At 43.5% G+C, this 24,788-nt stretch overlaps 1 pseudogene; it reads left to right on the forward strand.

Moving 5' to 3' along the window:
• LOC143389978 (E3 ubiquitin-protein ligase RNF213-like) lies at positions 1-24,769 on the forward strand (annotated as a pseudogene).
• Positions 24,770-24,788: the final 19 nt, after the last annotated feature.

Genomic DNA, 24,788 nt, shown 5'->3' on the forward strand with positions numbered 1-24,788 from the left:
ATGAGAATCCTCTTGACTGTGGGCTTGAAGTTCCATGAAGCTGTCTGCAGGATCACCAAACACCTGAGGTTTTATGAGATCCCTGCCTCATCTTCTGAGTTCATTTGCACAATCGTTGGACTTAGACCTCCAGTGGTGAGTGGGATTTATGGACCAAATGTTATACCCAGGAGAGGTCTGAGATTCCACGCAGCCTGATTTGGAAGGGAACTTGGGGTGTTTGGGGAAGCCTGGATGAGACAGAGTGGTCAAGTCAGCTGTCATGTATTTATTTGGCACCTCCTAGATGCTGGGTTCTGTTTTGTGCAGACTACACACTTCACTCTTAGCCTCATGAAAAACATGACCCATTCCTTGTCCTTAATTCTATTGTTCACAGAAAACTAGGACCTGTTTCCCCCTAAAAAAGCACATGTCTATGCCTCATCTTCCCCACCAGAACCTTTCTCTTCATGTCGCAACACAACATGGCAGCGGAGCCCGAGTCCTGCCCCACTGCTCAGGTCCCTATGCCCCTCAGCCTGCAGTCATCCTTGCCCTCGTGCCCCAGAGGGAACCTGACTTGATTTATGCCTCTGCAGATGCATTGCCCTTGGCCTTCACACTCATTTCTCTCAGCTGTGTCTAGGGCAGCATTCCTGCTGCTGAGTGGAGAGCTCCATGTTGCTCTGGAGCTTCTCCACTGTGGGTACTGAGTTTCTGCTGTGAGTGATGCAGAGTGACATCTTGGGGTGACTCTCTTTTTAAACTTTTTACACTTCAGAACTGTGACATAGGAATGGAGATGGTTAAGTCTATGTTTTCACCTTATTCCTTTCAGCCTTTATTCTTTAAAATACCACCCATTAACTATTTTTTTATGCCAGGGTTGAACCCTGGGGTGCTTAACCACCGGCCACATTCCCAGCCATTTTTTTTATTTGATTTAGAGACAAGGTCTTACTGAGTTGCTTAGAGCCATACTAAGTTTCTGAGGCTGGCTTTGAACTTAGGATCCTCCTGCCTTGGCCTTCTGAGTGACTGGGATTATAGGCACCAAGAATGATTGTTGATAAGGTGTCTGCTTTCTCCAGGTGGTACTATTTTATCCATCCCAGGTTGGTGCCAGTTTCCAATAGATGGTGCTTTGGAAGTTTGTCAATTATTTAGGATTTACTTTTCTGCAGAAGGAAATGTCCTCATTTGTTTTTTTGGGTCCCAGATCTGTGGTCTCAAATGCTCTCCTTGGGCTATAAAAACAAAATTTGCAGTACTAAAATTGACCAAAACAGAAACATGCTAGGGCATGTGTGAGCCTCTTGTCAGGTCAGGTGGTCATCTGGACAGCTGCCATGAGGATCAGAGCACAGTTCAGGGCCCTGCTGCTTGTTCAGCCTCAGGGTTGTTCCTGCAGTTCATTTATTGACCACCTCTGTACAGCCCTGGATGACACCAGGATGGGTCAGTATGGGACTAGGGCCACTTTTGGAGTTGGTGGAATGCCTGAGGCCTAGCACAAGGGAAATGCATGCCCTGCTGAGGCATCCAGATTGTCCTGAAAGGTGCTGTGCTGTTCAATGAAATTATGCAAGCGCCTTTGTTTCAGTTTCTCTTGATACCCCTCAGTGCTCTCCTGCCCTGCTCTCCCCTGTGACCTGTGTTCTAGTTACCCTGCCTGGAGCCTTGTTGTTGGTATGTCTCCCCAGCTCCTTGTGTTTCTCCATCTTGATGCTTACTGTGGCTGATGACCATGCTCTTCCTGCTGTCTGAATGGGTCTTCCACTCTGGTTGGTTCCTTACTGCAGAAATGGCATCTGCTTGGTCACCTCATCAGTTTGCCCATATGGAGGCCCCAGGGTGGTTCTTTGAGCCTCAAGGGGGGCAGGAATTGACAGACCCAGGTTTTGTGGGTTCTGTAAAAGAACAAGTTGTGCAGCCCTCAGGGGCTCAGGAGAGGCCTCTCTAAAGAGGGGCCTGAACTAGTGTTACATGTGGTCACTGGCATATACCTCTGGAGTACAAAGAGGGGCTGAGGGAGGGTCAGAGGCCTTGAGCCCCCAAAGGGGGTGGTTCGTTTGTGTGGTGGTGGAGGAGAGGAGTAGAGAAAGTGGCTGTCTGCACAGAGTTGCCAAGGGAAGAGGACTGGCTGGCCTTCAGGCCATATCCCTGAGGAGAAGGTGCCAGGAGTTTGCATGGCACCCTGGCTCAGGGTTCTCTGGAAGGTCTCTGCTCATGGGCCCATTCTTCTCAACTGTACTTGACTGTTGATCTGTTTTCCATCTCCAGGACTGGGCATGGCAGATCTCTGTCAGCTGGAGATCTAGTCTTTGATCTCTAGGGAGTTCTCATGAATTGGTTTACTGTGGTTTCCTTCTTGCTGGGTTCACATCAGCAGCTGCTGGACCTCCTGAAATGGTTGTCTGATTCTCATAACATCTCTCCTGTTTAGGCTATGCTTTCTGAGCCTTCTCCTCAAATTTCTTGTGCAGCCTGGGCATTGAACTCTTCATATCAGCTCTCACATATATTTAATTTGAAGGTGCTCCTTTTTTCTTTTTTTTTTCCTTTTCCTTCTCCTTCTCCTTCTTTTTTGTAACAGGTATTGATACCAAAACCCTCTGAACTCTGAACTCAAGTGCACTTAAACACCGAGCCACATCCCCAGCCCTATTTTATATTTTATTTATTTAGAAATAAAGAAATAAAAAAATAAAAGTAATAAAATATTTCTTTTTTATTGGTTCTTTTTAGTTATACATAGAAATAGAATATGCTGGCATAATTATAAAAGCATGGAAAATAATTTGTTCTAATTCAGTCCCCAGTATTTTTCTTTACCTTAATTTCCTTCCACTCCCTGTTTCTTTCCCTCTACTGATCATTTTGCTATTTACATAAGCGTCTTTTAAAATTAGTATCATGTGGATATACAGGATGGTGAGATTCAGTGTGTACATTCATGGTATATTCACACAGGTATATAGGAAAGTTAAGTTGCATTCATTACACTGACTTTTCCTATCCCTTTCCTCCCCCCCCCATATTCATTCACTTTCATCTACTCTTCTGATCTTACTTTGATTATTTTTAATGCCCCCCCTTATTTTGAAGTAGTATCCACATGTCAGACATAATATTCAACCTTTAACATTTGGGCTGTGGCTTATTTAACTTATGATAATCTCCATTTCCATCCATTAACCAAAAAAAACATAAAATAATTTTTCATAATAACAAAGTAGTTGTAACAGTCCATTCTGTAAAATTACCACATTTTCTTTATTCCTTTGTCCAAGGGCACTGAGGTAGGCTCCATTGCTTATCTATTGTGAATTGAGCTGCTATAAACATTGATGTGGTTGAATCACTGTAGTATGCTGAATTTTGGGGGATTGCATTTTGTTGGTTCTTTTTAGTTACAAATGGCAGTTGAATTCACTTTGATGTAATTTTATAAGCATGGATTATATCTTTTTTTGGTGGACTGAGTAATTTCTTTTTTATTATTATATTTATTTTTTATTTATTCTACTTAGTTGTACATGATAGCAGAATTTATTTCAATTTATCATACACAACTAGAACACAACATTTCAATTCTCTGGTTGTACATTGTGTAGAGATGCATCATTTGTGCAATCATATATGTACCTAGGGTAATGATGTCCATCTCATTCCACCATGTTTTCTACCCTCATAACCCCTACCCAACCTCCCCTTTTCCCAATCCAAAGATCTTTCATTCTTCCCATCCTCCCCCCATCATAGATCAGAATCCCCTTAAGGGAGAAAACATTCCACCTTTAGTTTTTGGGGATTGGCTTACTTTGCTTAGCATTATATTCTTAAACTCCATCCATTTACCTACAAATGTTACAATTTTACTCTCTTTTAATGCTGAGTAATATTCCATTGTGTGTGTGTGTATGTGTGCGTTTGTGTGTGTGTGTTTGTGTATATATGTATACCACAGCTTCTTTTTTCACTCATCTTTTGATGGGCCTCTAGGTGGGTTCCACAGTTTAGCTATTGTGACTTCAGCTGCTGTAAACATCTGTGTGCTTATGTCACTATACTATGCTGATTCTAAGTCCTTTGGTATAGATTGAGGAATAGAATAGCTGGGTCAAATGGTGGTTACATTCCAAATTTTCAAAGAAATCTCCTTACTGCTTTCCAAAGTTGACACACCAATTTGCAGTCCCACCAGCAATGTATGAGTGTACCTTTTTCCCCACCTCCTCACCAATACTCATTATTGCTTGTATTCTTGATAACTGTCATTCTGATTGGGGTAAGATGAAATCTTAGAGTAGTTTTGATTTGCATTTTTCTAATTACTAAAGATGTTGAACAGTATATATATATATATATATATATATATATATATATATATATATATATATATATATATATATATTTGTTGATTTATTGTATATCTTCTTCTGAGAAGTGTCTGTTCAGTTCCTTATTCCATTTATTGACTGGGTTGTTTAGTTTAGTTTTTTTTTTTCTTTTTTTGGTATTGAGGTTTTTTAATTCTTTCTATATCCTGAAAATTAGCACTCTATCTGACATGTGTGGGAAAATTTTGCTCCCATACCTCACTGATTGTTTCTTTTGCTGAGAACAAGCTTTTGAGTTTGAATCCATTTCATTCATCGATTCTTTATTTCATTTCTCATACCTTAAGGGTCTTGTTAAGAAATTCGGAGCCTAGTCTGACATGATGAAGATTTGGATCTACTTTTTATTCTGTTAGTTACAGTGTCTCTTCTATAATTTCTAGGTCCTTTATCCACTATGAGTTGAGTTTTGTGCATGGTAAGAAATAGAAGTTTAATTTCATTTGCTACAAAGGATTTCCAGCATTCCCAGCACCATTTGTTGAAGAGGCTATCCTTTCTCCAGTGTATGTGTTTGGCACCTTTGTCTAGTATGAAAAACCTGTATTTGTGTGGGTTGGTCTCTGTATCTTCTATTCTGTACCATTGGTCTACATATCTATTTTGGTGCCAGTACTAAACTGTTTTGTTATTATTGTTCTGCAGTATAGTTTAAGGTCTGGTATAGTGTTGCCCCCTGTTTCACTTTTCTTGCTAAGGATTGCTTTGGCTATTCTGGGTCTCTTATTTTTTCAAATGAATTTTATGATTTTTTTTTTAGTTCTATGAAGAATTTTAATGGGATTTTAATAGAAAGTTCACTAAAACTGTGTAACAATTTGAGTAGTATGCCCTTTTGATTATATTAACTCTGCCTATCCAAGAGCATGGGAGATCTATCCATCTTCTAAGGTCTTTTACAATTTTCTTCTTTAGTGTTCTGTAGTTTTCAGGTCTTTCACCTCTTTTGTTAGGTCAATTCCCAAGTATTTTATATTTTTGAGGCTATTTTGAATGGGGTAGTTTTTCTAATTTCTCTTTAAATGGATTAATCACTTATGTATAGAAATGCATTTGATGTATGGGTATTGATTTTATATTCTGAAACTTTGCTGAATTAATTTATTAGCTCTAGAAGTTTTCTGGTGGAATTTTTGGATCTTCTATATATATCATGTTGTCAGCAAATAGTGATAGTTTACGTTCTTCTTTTCTTGTGCATATCCCTTTAATTTCCTGTTTTTCTGATTGTTCTGGCTAGAATTTTGAGGACTATGTTTAATAGATGTGGTAAAAGAGGGCATCCCTGTCCTGTTCCAGTTTTTAGAGGTAATGCTTTGAATTTTTTTTTCATTTAAAATGATGCTGGCCTTGAGATTAACATACATAGCTTTTACAATGTTGAGGTCTGATACTAATATTCCCAGTTTTTCTAGTGTTTTGAACATGAAGGTGTGCTGTATTTTGTCAAATGCTTTTTCTGCATCTATTGAGATGACCATATGAATCTTGTCTTTAAGTCTATTGATGTGATGTATTACATTTACTGATTCCATAATGTTGAAACAACCTTACATCCCTGGGGTGAACCCCATTTGATCGTGGTGTACTCTTTTTAATATGTTTTTGTATGTGATTGGCCAGGATTTTATTGAGAATTTTTGTGTCTGTTCATTAGAGATATTGGTCTGAAGATTTCTTTCCTTAATGTGTCTTTGTCTGGTTTTGGTATTAGGGTGATGATAGCCTCCTAGAATGAGTTTGGAAGGGATTCCTCCCTTTCTGAATAATTTGAAGAGTACTAGTATTTGTTCTTCTTAGAAAGTATTGTAGAACTCAACTGAAAATTTATCTGGTCCTGGGCTTTTCTTTGTTGGTAGGCTGTTGATGATGTCTTCTATTTCCTTGATTGAAATTGATTTAAATTGTGTAACTCCTCCTGATTCAGATAGAATAGATCATATGTTTCTAGAAATTTGTTGATGTCATCAAGATCTTCTATTTTATTGGAGTATAAATTTCAAAACAGTTTCTAATAATCTTCTGTATTTTAGTAATATCCATCATGATATTTCCTTTTTCATCATGAATTTTAGTAATTTGAATTTTCTCACTCCTTCTCTTTGTTAGCCTGACTAATGGTTTATTAATTTTATTTATATTTTCAAAAAAACAACATTTTATTTTGTCAACTTTCTGAATTGTCTCTTTTGTTTTAATTTTATTGTTTTCTGATCTGATTTTAATTATTTCATGTCTTCTACTACTTTTGGTCTTGATTTGTTCTTCTTTTTAATGGCTTGTGATGTAATGTGAGGTCATTTATTTGACTTTTTATTCTTTTTAACGAATGACCTTACTGCAATCAACTTTCCTCTTAGCACTGCCTTTATAGTGTCCCAGAGATTTTGGTATGATGTGTTGATATTCTCATTTACCTCTAAGAATTCTTTTAAATGCTCCTTGATGTCTTCTGCTACTCATTTCTCTTTTAATATCATATTATTTAGTCTCCAGGTATTGGAGAAGCTTTTATTTTTTATTTTATCATTGATTTCTACTTTCATTTCCTTATGCTATGATAGAATACAGGGTAGTATCTCTATTTTTGAATTTGCTGATAGCTTCTTTGTGGCCTAATATATGGTCTATTTTAGAGAAGGATCCATGTATTCCTGAGAAGAAGATGTATTTACTCGATGATAGGTGAAATACTCGATATATGTCTTACATATAAATCATTAATTATATTAATGAGTTCTGTAGTTTCTTTGTTTAGTTTTTGTTGGTGAGACAGGTGTGCTAAAGTCATGCAGTATGATTCTGTTGTGATCAATTTCTTCTTGAAATTGAGAAGGGTTTTTTTTTGATATACATAGAACCTCCAATGTTTGGAGCATACATATTTATGCTTGTTATGTTTTGTTGATGTATGGTTCCCTTAAGTTGTATCAAATGTCCTTCTTTACCTCTTCTTACTAACTTTGGTTTGATGTCCATTTTATCCATTAGTAGATGGAAACTCCTGCTTGTTTACATGGCCTATGTGAGTGGTATGTTTGTTCCTCCATCCTTTCACTTTCACCTTCAGTATGTGAATGTCTTTTGCTATGAGATGAGTCTCTTGAAAGCAGCATATTTTGGGATTTTTTAAAAATCCAATCTGTAAATCTATATCTTTTGAATAATGAGTTTAGACCATTCACACTCAGGATTATTATTGAGACATTGTTTGTATTCCCAGTCATTTTGGTTTATTTTTGGTTTTTAACTTGACTTGGTTTCTCCTTTGAGTGGATTTTCCTTTAGTGTAGTTCCTCCTTTTACTGATTTTCATTGTTATTTTTTTATTTCCTCCTCATGTAACATTTTGTCAAGAATATTCTGTGGTGCAGATTTTTTTCATTGTAAATTCTTTTAATTTTTATCATGGAAGATTTTTATTCTGTCATCAAATCTGAGGCTTAATTTTGATGCATACAAGATTCTTGGTTGGCATCCATTTTCTTTCAGAGCTTGATATATGTTGTTCCAGGATCTCTTAGCTTTGAAGGTCTCAGCTGAGAAATCTACTAAGATCCAAAATGGTCTATCCCTACATGTAATCTGAAAATTTAATCTTGTGGTTTTTAAAATTCTATCCTTTTTCTATATGCTAGGCATTTTCATTATAATGTGCTTTGTTGTGGATTTGTTGTAATTTTGTATATTTGCTTTCCTAAAAGCCTTTTGTTTTTAATTTTCCAATTCATTCTTCATGCTTGGGAGATTTCCTATTATTACTTCATTGAAGAGATTGTGCATTCATTTGGTTTGTATCTCAGTGTGTTCCCCTATCGCAGTAATTCTTATATTTGGTCTTTTCATGTTTTCCCATAATTCGTGAAGGTTCTGTTTATAGTTTCTCACCATCTTCACTGTGTGGTCAACTTTATTTTCAAGATTATATATTTTGTCTTCATTGCCTAAGGTTCTGTTTTCCAAGTATCTAGTCTACTGTTGATGATTTCCTATTAATTTCTGTATTTGGTTTATTGTTTCCTTAATTTCAAGGATTTCTGTTTTTTTTTTTCCACAGTCTCTATGTTTTTCTTGAAGTAACCTTCTGTTACCTGTATTTCCTCTCATATCTCTTTGGTGGAACAGTCAATTGTTGCCTGTATTTGCTCTTTTAATTTATTCTTTGATCTGCAGATCATTTTAATTATGTACGTTTGGAATGGAATGTCAATGGAATCTATTATTGTATCAGCTTGGTGTGTTTCAAGCACTTTCCTCCCTTGTTTCTTCATGTCATCCATGTGTCTTCCTCTCTGGCAGTGTGGATTTGAGGTATTATAGTTTCCAACTTATAATCATGTAGTGACTCTGCATATTACCAATACCTTGCCTGTAGGAACCTGGAAGATGGTCTTGTTGGTCCTGCCTGTTGTCACTAAATGGAAGCCAGGGGAAAGCCACCCCATGCATCAGTAGATGGGGCCATAGCATGGTCATTCTCCTCCTACCGTGGAGTGGGCTGGAATCGCTGTTGTCTGCTCCACTTCCTTCTGTGTGGCAGGAAGGCTGAAGTCACTGTCATCTGCTCCTTGTATTTTATTTAGAGACAGAATCTCACTGAGTTGCTTAGCATCTCGCTTTTGTTGAAGCTGAGTTTATACTTGTGATTCTCCTGCCTCAGCCTCTCAAACTACTGTAATTACAGGCATATGCCACCACACCAGCACCTTTTTTCTATTTTTTTTTTTTTAGTTTTAAATGAACACAATACCTTTATTTATTTATCTTTATGTATTTCTGAGCTTCAAATCAAGTGCCTCACTTGCTAGGTGAGCTTTCTACCATTGAGCCACAACTGCATCCCCTCCCTTTTTGCTTTAAAGATCCATTTATATACTATGTTGTTGTCATGGATCATGTGTGAAGTAGCTTATATTTTGAGGATTATAGGTATTTTTAAAGATTTTTCTTTTCCTTGCATAGTTTTCCACTTCATCAAATTTGCTTCTTTCCATTGGCTTTTCCTCCTTTCTTTTCTATACTGCACACTGAGGATGAAATCTAGGCTTTTTCTTTTTTATGATGCACTGAGCATCAAACCCCATGACTCACACATGGTAGGCAAACATTCTACCACTGAGCTACATAAGCCCTATTTTGGGTTTTTGGTATGTTCCCTATGCTAAAGCTTTTTCTATTCTGGTTGGAGATTTTTGTTTGTGTCTATAAAGACAGTCACCACAAATGGATTGATAGGCTAAGGGCTTCTGGTCCCTGGCCCTTGAGGCTCTGTGGCTACCCTTGAATTGATCTGGCTCTCGAGGGCTTCTCTTTAAGGCTGGTCACTTTTGCAGCCCCCTGCCTGCTGCCAGGTTTCTGGATCTAAGAGGGAGAGTAGGAGGGTGAGCTCCTCTACTCCAGTTTCTTGCCCTGGTGGCTGTGTGGTCCTCTTCATCCTTAAATTGAATACACCCTGTCCTTTGTAACTACCCAAGACAGGTATATGTCTAGAAGTGGCCTCCAGGCCTGAGAGCCCTTCAGGTGGTCCTTCCTGTCCCTTGACAGACAGAGGGCAGCCTCCATGGTGGAGTGAACTCTCACCAACTGCTTCTTTAACAGACTTTGAACACACTTCCTGTTCACTTTCTGCCTCCCTCAGTCTAGGGTGACCTTAGAAACTAGTGTCCTTTATTACCAGGTGCTTGTGCTTGGCCTGGCTGAGCTTATGTGTACTGTGGCCTCAGGGTCTGTGTTTTTAGGCCCCTGGAGTATCACTTGCCACTGGCGTGGTCATCTTTCTACTTCCCAGTGTGTGTTCCTATTGGGCTCCTTTTCTACTCTCCTCATTTCTGCTGGTTATGATCTTTTAAAAAGCAATTTCTAGTCTGTCACTGGAGTTGGGTTTGGGAGGAAAGGAGATGGATATGTGTTTCCAACTGTCCTTTTCACAAAAGAGCTTACAGTCTGTTATTTATCATGAAAACTGATGAATGAGCCCACAGCAGGGTAGAGGGAAGAAAGAATGAATTCTTCCTGTGACAAAAATCCCAGCAATGGTGTTCACTTAGTTTTCTTAAGGCAGTGATTAGAAGTACTCATAAAGTAAAATAAGAAGCTATCATGACTAGCAGTTTAACTTCCATGCTTCCTTGTGGTTTCCAAAGTGGATTTTGGAGAGATTGAAGCAAGACACCTAGAAGACCTGAATTGCAAAAGACTGAATGAAACCATGAGTGTGAGCCAGCTGGAGTCCTCATCCTGTAAACAGATGACACACTACAACCTAGGCCCTGAGGTCCAGGAAATGGCTGAAAGGATAGACTCACTGACAGACAGCAACATCTTCCAGATCTTCTGGGAAGAAGCTGCAGAGTTATTGAATGATCCCAAAAGGGAATGTGAAAGGTGACCTCTTGCACTTACAGAGGCCTATGAATATTTATACTCACCTTGTTATCAAAGGTTCATGAAACTATATTAGGATCTGAAGTTAAGAGATGTCACCTTGGCAGAAATTGATGTCATCTTCAAAGACTTTGTAGATAAATACAATGACCTGACTTTGGATCACCAGATCATGTGTGAAGTACAACCTCAGGCCCCGAGGGGCTGGATATCAGAGCATGTTGAGCAGATCAAGGAGTACCATAGCATTCACCAGGCAATCAGCTCAGCCAAGGTTATCTGCAAGGTCTAAAAGGATTTTGGTTTGACTGGTGACTTCAGTGTTCTTTACACTTTAATAAGCTTTTTTAGTTATTTGCTGGGGACTCCTCTCAGGTGGGGGCCAACCTCAGACTCCTTGGAAGCCCCAGGGATTCTGGGATCGGCAGTGTGGCAACCCCTTGAAAGGCTCTGTTTGGGCTGCACTGAGGCTAGAACATTCCATGGCCTGCATTTTTACCTTTGTTTGAGATAGTGTGACTGTTCCTTAACTAGTGAGTTTTCTTGGGTCGATATGAGAACCAAAAATTCAGGAGAGAGAAACCATCCTCTTTCCAGAGGAATCTTATTTTATTAGGTTATAAAAGCACAGAAGAAAATATTTTGTCAATTGTCCAGGTACCTTTCCTAGTTCCAACAGGAAGTACCAAATGGTACACTGCTCCCTTCATAGGTCAGGCCTGAGTTTCTCCCTCCTGTTTCTTAGCCTCACATTTTTAAGGTGTGTGTGGCCTATGTTTAGTAGAGACAGGCACGATAGTGTTTAAAATTTAGCAGAGTGTGGAATAGTCCATACCTAATTTTGAAACTTTCAGCAAGTCTGTAACTCTCATAAACAGAAAAACCTGGATCTGGCAGGGCTGCTGTGCAGAACAGGTTTCAAAGTCCTTGAAGGCTTCATCATGGCACTTAGGTACTGTGGACAGTAGCTTCCGTAGCATAGCAAAGAGGGCCATGGAGGTCATACTATTTTTGGTGCAAGAGTGTGTCACACTCTTGCTGTAGCATCTTCTTGTCCAGGCTTGTGGGAAGGCAGGCATGGGTGATCTCTGCAATAGCCCTCAGCAGAGCTTCATCTTGCAGACTGATGATTTTGAGGCCACCTGCCATGAGAGACTGGATCAGATCAGCTTGCAGCTCATCTAGGCCAAGAAGCTGCTACAAGACATCGGTGAGCCCCACTGCCAGTGTCTGGAGAAGCTGGCCCTGCAGAAGGAGCTGGTCAGCTGGCTGCATGAGATTCTGGGAGGTACAGGGGTAGCTAATCTTCAGGTGTTTGCCAAGTTTTGTTCCTGAACTTGAGGACATCCCCCCTCAAACACATGAGTGTGTTAGTTGGAGGGCAGTGTCTGCTTCCAGTAGTTTGCATCAGGACAGCTTTTCAGAGTTCTCATTAAAACTCTTTTCTTTGCTGCTCTCTCCATCTTTGGATGCTGGCATCATTTTCTTCAGTATCTTGACTCTTTTTCTGCTTTACAACTCATTCTTCTAGAGGACAAGGCAAGCTCTTGCACACAGGGGAATGTTGCTGCAGCAAGCTTGCAGAATCTGTGCATTTCTCTCCCAGTCCAGGGCTGGACAGCCTATATGGTTGTATAGATTAGATAGAGGGTGGTGGAGGGGAGGTAAGAAAGGCCAAACAGATGGAGCAGGAGCAGCACTGATGCACCACAGAGGCCTGGCAGGATACCTTCTGCTAGCACTGAGGCTGTGCTGGCTCCAGCTCTCATCCAGATCTGTGCTGCTTGTACTCCTGAGTCTGCTTTGATGTATAATCTTTGGTAATTAACTCAGAAGAATTATCTCAATTTCTAAAAAAATAACTAATTATACACATATTATTTACCAACTGAACCTGTTTTTGTTTAAGTGATGATGTTTGTGAATTAAAGAAAATAAGGTGCACACAAGCCTAGTACAGTGCCTGGGAATTATTTGGTAGAGGTTAGATGTTGATCAGTGGTGTCATCATATCCTGCAAAAGACAAGGTATCCTGGAGTCCTAACTGAAGGAAGGAAGTGGGAGTAGGCCCTAGATGTTTACTTAGTGTCTATTGATGGCCTTGCCTCACTAAAGATCATGCCCCAGGTATGAGTTGTGCAACATCCTGAAGTGGTCCTCTGCAAGTCCCCTTTCTGTCCCAGGCATCATTGAGCTCCAGGTGTTTGTGGACCTTGCCTTCATCTTGGCTGAAGAAAATGACATTGATGTGGACTGGGTGGTCTGCTTCCATGATGCTGTGCAGGGCTATGCGTTCCTGCTGTATAAGCTAGACAAGAAGGCAAGCTTCGGTGAGTTCATGGAACTGCTGAAAGAACTCTGGAAGGCTCTGCAAAATGATCCTCACCTTCCCAGTAAGCTGGTGAGTCTTGTTCCTTGTTCCAATACATGGTCATCTTGCAACCCTGGGGAACTTCTGTGCTTTGAGGCCACACAGGCAGCCATTTAAACTGATGTTGAAAACCAGCTTTTCTTCATGAATGGAAATGCTTTCTTTGTCTTGGGTTGGAAGAGAGCTATGGAACTGCATATCAAGAGCAGTCTCCACCCTACAATACAAGTGTGAAAACAGCACAATAGGAAGTTTAAAAGAGGGTTACAGTGGTTCTCTGAATGGTAGTAATTGTCTTTTATTTCATTACTTTTGGGTATTTTTAACAATTGATATTGACTAATGTTTTATCAGAAAAATATGAACATTTAAGTAAATTGTCTATACCAGAGTCTGAGTTAACCTTCACTCCGTAACTCACCCAATGAGCAAAGATGTCCAGAGACCTGCACTGGCCTTGAGACAGCTGGTCCTGCATGTGGTTGAAGGGTAGGGAGATGGACAGAGAGAGCAATTTGCAGTTTGCCTGCTAGAAGCTCATATTCTCTTAAAATTTTTCTAAGTTTTTTGGTCATACTCAGGGACCATGGCAGGACATTAAGAACTTAGGGATCCTGTTCAGTCAGGCATTTCTCCTCAGAGGGTTTTTGTTCTGGGAACCCAGGAGGATGGTGGCCTGCCACCAGAGGGCATAGCCTGTAGTCATCTAACCAATCATCCATAAGTACAGGCCATGTGCATTCCAGTGTCAGCTAGGAACCTGGCACCATTTCAGTCACAATGAGTGGTCAGTGTCCTGGGGTACCAGAAAGGGGTACCTGAGGCAACCTCAGGAAATGGGCAAGAAGTTATGCCTAGAGTCCTGGAAGAGGGTGGCTGGAGTTTGCCCAGCAGGGGCATGAGGAGGACAGGAAGGAAGACAGTCATTCAAACTTTGGTCCATGTTCTCTGCTTTTGTCCCAAGAGTGAGATTCTGCCAGAAACTTGGATTGGCTGAAGACAGTGAAGGAAAGCCATGGGTCCATCAAGCTCTCTTCCCTGTCCCTGGCCACAGTAATCAACAGAAGAGGCATCAATGAGATCAGGGCATCCACAGGCAACCAGAAGGTGAGCCCTCCCAGATTCTAGGTATGGTGTTGGTGGCGCGCACTGGCCTGTTGCAGAGTCAGGGTTTCAGCCACCAGAAAATTGCTTCTAAACATGTTCTGCATCCTAGATCTCCCCAGATGCCATCCTGCACCTGATCCTCCCTGGGGGTCACAGTGGCCTGGAGCCAGATCGCTCCTATACATTGGAAGACCTGAAGGATTTTTTAAATAAGCTGATGCTGATGTCTGGAAAGAAAGACCACAAGAGAATGGAAGTGAAGAGGTTTTCTGAGGTGAGCAGGTGCCCCTGTTGCCTCAGGCTGGGCATGCTCACTGCCCCACTGCCTGCAAAAGGAAACAGGCAGGGGTTGGCCTCTGGTGGACAGGGTGGCTCCAGAGACTGTAGCTCATGGGTCTGCAGGGTGCACCTTGCCTGGAGCCATATCTGAGGTGGGACAGACCTTGGAGGCATCAGCTCCTCCTTAACAGCATCAGAAAGATCTCATTACTGTTGGTCAATCCACTGCATTTAACAGGAGGTGATCAGGTAGATACTCCTTAAGAAAAAGTATGAATGGCTTCATTTACTCTGTAAATTTGTAAAATCAAACATCTCAAGATTCTAATGGGCACTCTTCATCAAAACTAAAGTAAACAAGCCAGGTGTCATGGCACATTCCTGTAACTCCAGCAACTCAGGAGGTTGACACAGGAGGATTGCAAGTTAAAGGCCAGCCTCAGCAACTTAGTGAGATCTTGTCTCAAAATAAAAAGGGCTGGAAACATAGCTCAGTGGTAGACTACCCTGGATTCAATCTCCAGTACTAAAAAAACTGAAGTAAACGTTGACACAGGTTATTGATTTATATAATAGTCTCTATCTCATGTAATGGTTCTTTTCTTACAGTTTATTTGCACTTTACAATTGACATTTTTTCCCCAGTGCTGGATAGAAAGCCAGGGCCTAGCACATACTAAGCAAGTGCTCTACCACTGAGCATAGCCCAGCCCACAGTCTACATTCTTATCTGCTACCTGATCTCTTCCTGAAGGTGGCTGCCCTCTCCCTAGGCTCATCATGTTTCCCAGTGACCCTATGGGAGGAGTGAACCCAAGCCGCTTGAAGTAGAACTCCTGTGTGTCTAGATTGGTATGTCCCCATGCAGTAGCTCACTGTGACATCTGCCTTATACCTCTGTTCCCCCCAGTTATTCTGCCATGTGCAGTGGCTTGTGCAAGCCTTCCTGAACCTATATTCTGTGAGAAACTTGCTGTTCCAAACCTGGACTGCCGAGGTCTACTGCTGCCCCAGGAATGGCATCTCCATCTGCATGGACTTCCACTTGGAATTGGTAAGCCAGCTGACAGAGAGTGGGGATGTCACCCAGCTGCTGGAAGCCCTCTGTAGGCAGATGGAGCACTTCCTGGATGACTGGAAGGAGCTAGTGAGCAGGAATTACAGGGAGCACTTCTACCTCAACTTCTACATGGCTGAGCGGCTGGTCCACCTGAGCACGGAGCTCAGGAAGCAGAGTCCCAGCAAAGCTGCCCTCATGATTCTGTCCTTCATCAAAGACAACTGCACCCCAGCTGACATCATAAGGAACATTGAGGGGTTCAAGGAGGCCACCAGACACTGTGTGGGGACAGTGATGGAAGAATTACCACCATTGCAATCCTCTAAGATCAGCCTGGTGACCAAGCTGAGGGCTATCATGGAACAGTTCCTGGAAAGCATGAGAGTCTTTCTGCCTGGCTACCTGGACCTGGAGGCCCTGGGCTATTGTCTGGCTCACCTGGCCAGGATGGGTGGGCCTCCCATGGAGCGATCTCTCCCTGAGGGCCTTCAGGCTGGCCAGCCCAACCTTGTCATGTGTGGCCCCTCTGAGGTGCTGTTGGCTGCCCTGGCCATCTACATGCAGGCCCCAGTCCATCACCTGCCCCACCTTCAATGAGGTGCTACTCTGTACCCCAGGGACCATGTTTGAGGAGGTGGCCCTGCTCTTGCACCATGGCCTGGCTCCAGTTTCCTGAGGGCAAAAGATCTGCAGCCTGTTATTCACAGACTAGTTGGGCTACAAAATGGCCTGCCAGGCAAAGGCCCTATTCCATAGCCTGTGCACACAGTGTCCCTGGGAGGACTACCAGCTGGTGATGGTATGTGACATCACAGGAGTGCTGTTCCCTGCCCTCAGCTTTCAGCCAGCACAAAGTCCACCTCATCCCCCAAGCACCCTTCTGTGCCATCCAGGCCTACTTGGCACATCACTACCAGGTCCCAGTACAGACCTTGTTAGTGGCAGCTGTGTTCAGAGACCAGATGTGTGTGGGGATTGTGGCCTTGGAGAGAGCAGGAATAATGAGAGCCCTGGGGTGGGCAGGCAGTTTCTCAGGGCTTCCAAGTGACCCCTGCTTCTGTAGCAGTGGGCACCTCAGATGACACCCCTCTGCAGGTGGGAAAGTGAGTCTCAGGAGGGTCTGACTCCCTGCAATCAGTGCATCCCCTAGATTTTTTCTCCACCCAGGTTGCAATTCCTGGGTGCCCTGCTCCTCTCCTTGTGTGGACTTCTCTACACTTTTTCCCTGCATAACCTCCTTTGACCTTTTCCAGGTTGTGTTGAAAAACCAGCTCTATCTCAGAGCAAAGCCTGTCCAAGGAAGGGACATGACCTTTGTCCTTGGAAAGACCCACAGAGCGCTCCTAGGCACATTCCCACCCTGCTAAGTGGTTTATCTACAAATAACAGGAGAGATCTGCTGTGCCAGGTTTCCCTGACTCAGTCAGGCTGAGACCCATAGTAACCTCCAGGTGGAGACCCATAGTAACCTCCTAGCAGCCACCAATCAGCATGAAACAGGGAAATACCTGGGGTGCCAGATGACCCTCCCAGTAGTTTATGGTGTTGGAAAACCATGAAATTCAGCATGAACACCCCTCTTGGCTTAAACCAATCAGTTCAAATGAATCCCCCTTTTGTAGTTACCAATCACCCCTACCCAACTTGTTCCTGCCAGTGAATGTGCTAATCATGTTTTAGAGTTGTTATTTGATTTTCCCACAGTGTGTGATGATTTGCTAAGAGATGCTATGATGTACGTGGGGGTCCCTGCCTTCTCCAAAGAATGTATAAAACTGCTGCAAACCCTGGGCTTGGGGCCTTTCAGTGTCACCAGTTGCTGTGTACATGCAGAGGACCGAGCTAGCTCGCAATAAACACCTCTTTGCTGTTTATATCGATCTTGGTCTCTGGTGGTTTTTTGGGGGTCCTAAATTCGAGCATAACAGTGTTGGTGTGAGCAGAAGAGGCACAGCTGCTCTGGCTCCAGGAGAAGAGTGCCTTTGTACCTTCCCTTTAGTCACTGTTATGTTTCCTTGGAAAGACATGGTGACTTCCATTCTGTTGACTTCAACCTGTGAGCATCACTGTGTCCTTTCCATACACAACCTGATCTCTCGTCCCCCAAGGAACATGCCTATGCTTTTACTTTATTGCACTTCCATCACTGTCATCATGGAGAATGTGAGGATGCTGGGTGGGTGACAGCTCGGGACTCTGGCTTCATGGTGGAGTTGTTCTCTAATATGATGTTCTGTTGCATCAGTTTTAAATTTTATACAGAGAAGTAACTTTTTAAAAAATTTTTAACTGGGGATTAACCCCAGAGGTGCTCTACCCCAGCCTTTTTTATTTTATATTTTGAGATATGGTCTCACTAAGTTGTTTGCGGCCTTACTAGGTTACTGAGGCTGGCCTTGAACTTATAATGATCCTATCTTGGCATCCCAAGCTCCTGGGATTATACGCATGTGCCACTGCTCTTGGCAGAGAAGTAAGTTCTAATATATCTGAATCTATTCTTCTTGGATCCAGAGGCTTAGGATCTAATTTCCTTGTTTTAACATTACACGGAAATCTCTCTATGTGAAGAGACTGCATGAAAAACTGAAAAAGAAATTCATCAGTGAAAAGGTGCCTTTAAAGATTGTTCAGTTGACTGACTCTCAGGTGGATGAGGGCCAGGTCCTGGTCTCCCTGCTTTCTTTCTGGGATGCTCAGTATTGGAAAACACCCATGATATTCCACTTTGATGTGACTGCTTTGGTAAGTGCCCACATTGCAACTGAATGGCTACATCAGAAGTCTCACATTCCCAGGGCCCCATCTGCTTCTCCTTGTATGAAGAGTCCCTTCCTTCTTCACTTGCCTGTAGTCAGTACCCTTCTCTCAAGGAAGAAGACAGGAGGGTGCTGGGGTTTGGGAAGAATGGTTGGCAATTGTGTATTTTTCAAACCCATGCTTCTATGTCTTTAGGAACAGACTGGAACTTGGGTCTTGCTTTTCAAAATCCTCATTTTGCAATACCTAATGGATATAAGTGAAAAAATGTGGCTTCAGAACCCATTCCATTTATATATCATTGAAATTCCAGAAGGAAACTCAGTACTGCCAAAAAGGTCTACAAAGCTGGTATTTACACAAGGCATTTGATTCTGTGGCCTGTAGCCTGGGTTGACACATCTTGATTGTTTTCCACTTTCACCTTAGGGGAGCTATGAGTACATGTAAGGGAAAATGCATGCTTGGACTTAAATCTTAATGATATCTATAATGATGATACTCTCGTGTTGATTGATAGTATCTTGGATTTGTCTGGATTTGTCAGATTGGTCCTATGTCTGGGTTGAATCCCAGGCATTCTGAGTGTGGGAAATTCCTCTGTTGATGGCCACTGTCTCTCTTACTGCTAGTGAAGATGGCATTGAGACTTCATTTATGGAAATCTGTTAGCTGAGACTGCATGAAAACTTGAAAAATATAGTTCAACTGTGAAAATGTGCCTTTTGTTGCACATGTGTTCATGCATGGTGGAGAGATGAAGCCACAGGATGGGAAATAGCTTTCTGGTTCATAATGCAGCTGCCATAGTTGAGCTTCTGTAATGCTCTAACATGCAGATGCCAGCCTCTGTGAACAAGAGGCTGCAGAAAGCCACATGTATTCAAGTGACTGTTTTCATAAAGGCCTATCCACAGGAGACCACATGGAGGGTTAACACATATGGGCGTCTTTCAGGAAAACAAATTGTAACTTCTATTTATGTCTCTTCTTTGCAGAATCCACATGTCCCTCAGTTCAGTTTTTTTTGACATCTTCCCCAGAGTTACCTGCAAACCTCCAAAGAAGTGACAGCTATGGAGCTGAGCCTGGAGAGGAGCTTCATAGAGCCTGGAATAGATGAGAGAAAGTTCTGCAGTGCTACTTCCCAAAGACCTTTCCAATATTTAAAAAGATTCCATCAAAACAAAACCTAGACACATTTCAATATCAAGAAGACTCAGCGGAGTGCCTCCAGCACCTTCTAATATATTGTGGGGTCATAAACCCCTCCTGGTCTGAGCTCCAGAACTTTGTTTGGTTCCTCAACTCTCAGCTCAAGGACTGTGAGGCCTCTGTGTTCTGCAATGCAGACTTTACTGGAGATATACTACAGGGCTTCAAGAACTTTGTGGTTCCCTTTATGATTGTCATGGCAAGAGACTTTGCTACACCAACACTTCATACTTCTGACCAAAGCCAAGGGAAGCACACAATCACCATGGATGGGGTTGATGAAGAAGAACTTGCCCCATTCACTCTCTGGAGGAGGTGGGAGTCAGAGCCTCACCCATATGTGTTCTTCAATGGTGACCATGAGACCATGACATTCATAGGTACCATCTCTGGCCCAATGAGAATGGCAACATTGATGCCATCAACCATCTCAATGGGGAGATAATCAGGAAAGATGCCATGACAGAAGAACTGTACAGGGGGTTGTTACTTCAGGGGGTTTCCTTCAATGTTGACTTTGATAACCTACTCAGACATGAGAAACTCTTGAGACTCCTGCCAGCTACTAGGAATTCCTCAGTCCCTTATCCCTGATGAAGCATATGATCTTACAATGGACAACAGGCTCAAGATTCTGGCCACTTTAATGCGGTTCTGGTGTGGGATCCCAGCTATCATCATGGGAGAAACTGGCTGTGGGAAAACCAGGCTCATTAAACTCCTTAATGATCTGCAGCATGCTGGTGCCTGGGCTAAGACCATAAAACGGGTCAAGGTCCATGGAGGAACAACTGCAGCTTTGATTCACTCCAAAGACTTAGAGGCTGAGAAAACTTCCTTATCCAATAAGAACCAACAGCAGTTAGACTCCATCTTGTTTATTGACAAAGCCAACACAACAGAAGCCATAAGCTGTATTAAGGAAGTCTTGTGTGACTAGACTGTGGATGGCCAGTCCCTGGAGGAGGACTCAGGCTTGCACATACATCATAGCTGCCTGCAATTCTTACAGGAAGCACTCCCAGTAGACCATCTGCCATTTGGACTCAGGTGGTTTGGGATACAGGGTCAGTTCAGAGAAGACAGCAGACAGGCTGTGCTCTATTCCCCTCAGACAGCTGGTGTACCATGTCCACGCCCTGCCCCTGAGGATGATTCCTCTAGTGTGAAATTTCGGGCAGCTAAATAGCACTGCTGAAAAGCTCTACATCCAGCAGATGGTGCAGAGACTGTTGGACTACATCAGGATCAGTGAGGATGAGACTCATGTGATCACAGAAGTGCTCTCTGCCTCTCAGAGGTTCATGAGCAACACTGAAAGTAAGTGCAGTTTTGTCAGCCTCTGGAATGTGGAGTGCTGTGTGAAGGTGTTCACTTGGTTTCATGGCTGCAGCGAAATGCTATTGGTGAAGCTGAACACCTTTATCTGTGAGATCAGTGTCAGCAAAAATAACTTCAGGAGAGACCCCATCTTCTGGTCTCTGGTGCTGGATGTGGGGGTCTGTTACCATGAATCCATAAAGGAGAAGGAATCCTACTGCAGAGCCATTTGCAGGTATTTTCCACAACCATATGATGACAGAAGGGTCATCCTGAATGAGATCAGGCATGCACAGGATCTTTTCCTGAGTGAGATGCTTCTGCGAAAAACCATAGCCAGGAACCTGGCTCTGAAGGAGAACTTCTTCATGATGATCATCTGCACTGAGCTAAAGATACCCCTCTTCCTGGTGGGAACGCCTGGCAGCTCCAAATCTTTTGCCAAGACCATCATGGCAGATACCATACAGGGCAAGGCCTCACACTCCACTCTATTCCACAGCCTGAAGCAGGTCCACCTGGTGTCATTCCAGTGTAGCCCCCACTGCACCCCACAGGGCATCATGAACACCTTCAAGCAGTGTGCTCACTTTCAGCAGGGGAAGGACCTGCAGCAGTATGTGTCTGTGGTGGTGTTGGATGAGGTTGGCTTGGCAGAAGATTCCCCAAAAATGCCCCTGAAGGCTGTGTACCCACTGCTGGAAGATGGGTGCATTGAAGGTGACCCTAACCCCCACCAAAAAGTTGGCTTCATAGGTATTTCCAACTGGGCCCTTGACCCTGCCAAGATGAACCAGGGTAGTTTGTGTCCCACGGCAGCCCCAGTGAGAAGGAGCTCATAGAGAGTGCCAGAGGGATCTGCTCTTCAGACAGCCTGGTGCAGGACAGGGTCCAAGAGTACTTTGCTCCTTTTGCCAAAGCCTATGAAACAGTGTGCAGCAGGCATAACAAGAAATTCTTTGGGCTTCACAACTATTATAGCCTCATCAAGATGGTCTTTTCCACTGCCAGAGCATCTAACAAGAAGCCTTATCCACAGGATATAGCACAGGCAGTCCTTCAGAACTTCAGGGGCAAAGGTGACATCCCTGCTTTGGACATCTTCATGGCCAATTTACCTGCGGCCGGGTGCGTTGGAGAGGTCAGTCAGCACCCTGGAACTCAGCAAACAGAGTTGGGGAACTGGAAGAAGCTGAATCCCGCTACTTGCTCATACTGACCAAAAACTACATGGCCCTGCAGATCCTGCAGATGTCATTCTTCAGTGAGGACCAGTAGCCTGAGATCATCTTTGGTTCCAGTTTTCCCTGGGATCAGGAGTACACCCAGATCTGAAGAAACATCAACCAGGTGAAGATCTGCATGAAGACAGGAAAGATGGTGGTGCTGCTGAACCTGCAGCACCTCTAGGAGAGCCTGTACGATGCGCTCAACCAGTACTACATCTACCTCGGGGATCAGAAGTATGTGGACCTTGGGCTTGCCACCCATCATGTCAAGTGTCGGGTCCACCCTGACTTCCACCTGCTTGTCATTGAGGAGAAAAATATGGTGTACGATCAGTTCCCCATGCCCCTCATGAACCGGCACTACCTGGACCTCAGCTCAGTGCTGCAGGGGTGGCAAAAGAACATCATGCAGGAGCTCATGCAGTAGGCAGAGCAGTTTGCTGATGTGAAGGCCCATCAATTCCTTGCTGGGCACAAGTACAGCCCTGCTGATGTCTTTATCAGCTTCCATTCCGATGCCTATGCCTCCATGGTACTGCAGGCTGTGAAGAGGCAGGGCCCTGGGGACCTGATGGAGGAGATGAACCACAGGGTGTCTGAGGAGACCAAGCTGATTTTACTGTACTGTGCCACACCAGATGCTGTGGTGCAGCTTAGCACCTCCACTCTGGGCTCATTTGTGGTGCAGGCACTGTCACACAAATACTGAAACAAGCAGCAGCACCACTCTTTTGCAGATTTCCTCCAGGCCCATCTTCACAATGTGGACCTGGAGCACCATGCCATCTTCACAGAGGTGACTACCCCACAGCCTTTCCTTTTTCTCTTTCACCCATGAGCCCTCTATCTCCAGTGCCAGAAGGTCTCAACTCTGTTTAAGGCACTGTTCAGTTTGGGAAACCCATATGTCCTTCCATGTTAGGCACAATGAGGATAAGTCCATTTTGGCCTCTCTCACATGTTTGTGAGCAGAGCTCTATTCTGAGAGCAGCACAAAGCACAACGTTCAGTTCCCAGAATACTGGGCCCACCTGGGATATAAGTGATTGGCCTGCTTCTCATCCTTGGACAGCCTAAGAGTAAAGGATGAGTATGCCTCCCATTCAGATGCCCTTAGTCTCATAGGTTAAAGCTGTGCAGCCAGGTGGGGGAATACATCATAGTCGGTTCTCCTTAAAAGACATCTCCTTGCCATGAGGGCTGGCTGGGTAGATGTCAGAGGCAGAGGCCTCCTTGATGCACAGGTGTTGAGTCTGAATCTGCATCTGTGCAGGAGTCTAGGAAGGGACCGCTGACAGAGCTTGAAATTCAGGCTGTGAGTGCCAGGTTGTGGAGATGGGACAGGTGGAGAGACATGTGGAGGGGCTTGTGGACAGCCTTGAGCTTGATCTTGACTGCACAGAGAGGAGCTATGAAGGAAAGTGTATGTAGACATGCCCTAATGGCTGGTGATGAAAAGACAGTGGCGTAAGAGAGTGACATTGAGAGGAGGGATCTGTCAGGAAGCTTCTGGCATGGTGCAAACTGCAAATGGTTAGAAGGCAGTGTGGCTGGGCTAATCATCAATTCCATGGAGGTGTGGCAGGAGGTGGAGGACAGCCTTCCTGAGCTCATTGCAGCTTTGTGCAATCATCATGGAGACCCCAAGAAGGAGCAATGTGTTTGGGAGACAGTGGTAATATCTGTTTTGGATAGGTTTGGATGTCTGCTGTGTGGTTGGATGTAGGAATGGTAAGCTTGTCAGTAAGGTCAGGTCCAGAGAAGGGGTCTGGAGCCAGGCAGAGTGGCACATACCTGTAATCCCAGTGGATTGGGAGGTTGATGCAAGAGGATTGAGAGTTCAAATCCATCCTCACAACTTATGGAGGCCCTAAGTAACTTAGCAAGACCCTGTCTCAAAATAAAAATTAAAAGGAAGGGCTGGGTTATTGCTCAGTGGTTTAACCCCTGCATTGTTACCTGGTACCAAAAAAAAATGGGGTCTGGATAGCTGAGGTCCTATGTGCCTGGGAATGTCTGGGTTTTCACCATGGGATATGGTCCATGGCAGAGAATGAAAAACTACTGAGGGGAAGGAGAGTTGCCAGTGGCTAACTCCATTTGATAGCATGAAGTCAGATTACAAGATGTAATGGCATTGCTCTGGGCCCTAAAGGGTCAGAAGGCTCTCAGGTAGGGTCCAAAGCTGGAAGAGAGACATTGGAATCTCAGAAGGAGATAAAGGCTTCTTTTATTTAGCGCAAGTCTTCTTTCTGCCATCTATTGGCCCTGGAGGTCCTGCTTGCCTCAGCCACTCCTTGTATATAAAAACTGCTCTGGGTTGGGCTTCTTCCTGTCTGAGTGCCCACTGGCCCTTGGTTCTGACCTGGTGCTCTGTGCCCTTACTTGAATTCCAGCTGATGATTTGTGTTCCCATGTTGCATGCCCATGTTCAGATGCCCTTAGTGTCATAGGTGAAAGCTGCGCAGCCAGGTGGGGGCATGGATCATAGTTGGTTCTCTTTAAAAGACACCTCCTGGTCTGGCCTTCTCCAGACTGCTGATGAGCCATGACTGCTAGGCCCTATGGGTAGAAGTGAAGGGCTTGGCCCTGAAACTTGTGATCTTGTCACTGCAGCAGTTTGACACTGAGTACTCATTCCTCAAGGAAGTTTGGTGAGGTGTCATACCTGCCCATT

Source organism: Callospermophilus lateralis, unplaced genomic scaffold, assembly GCF_048772815.1.
Source record: "Callospermophilus lateralis isolate mCalLat2 unplaced genomic scaffold, mCalLat2.hap1 Scaffold_132, whole genome shotgun sequence".
Taxonomy (NCBI): domain Eukaryota; kingdom Metazoa; phylum Chordata; class Mammalia; order Rodentia; family Sciuridae; genus Callospermophilus; species Callospermophilus lateralis.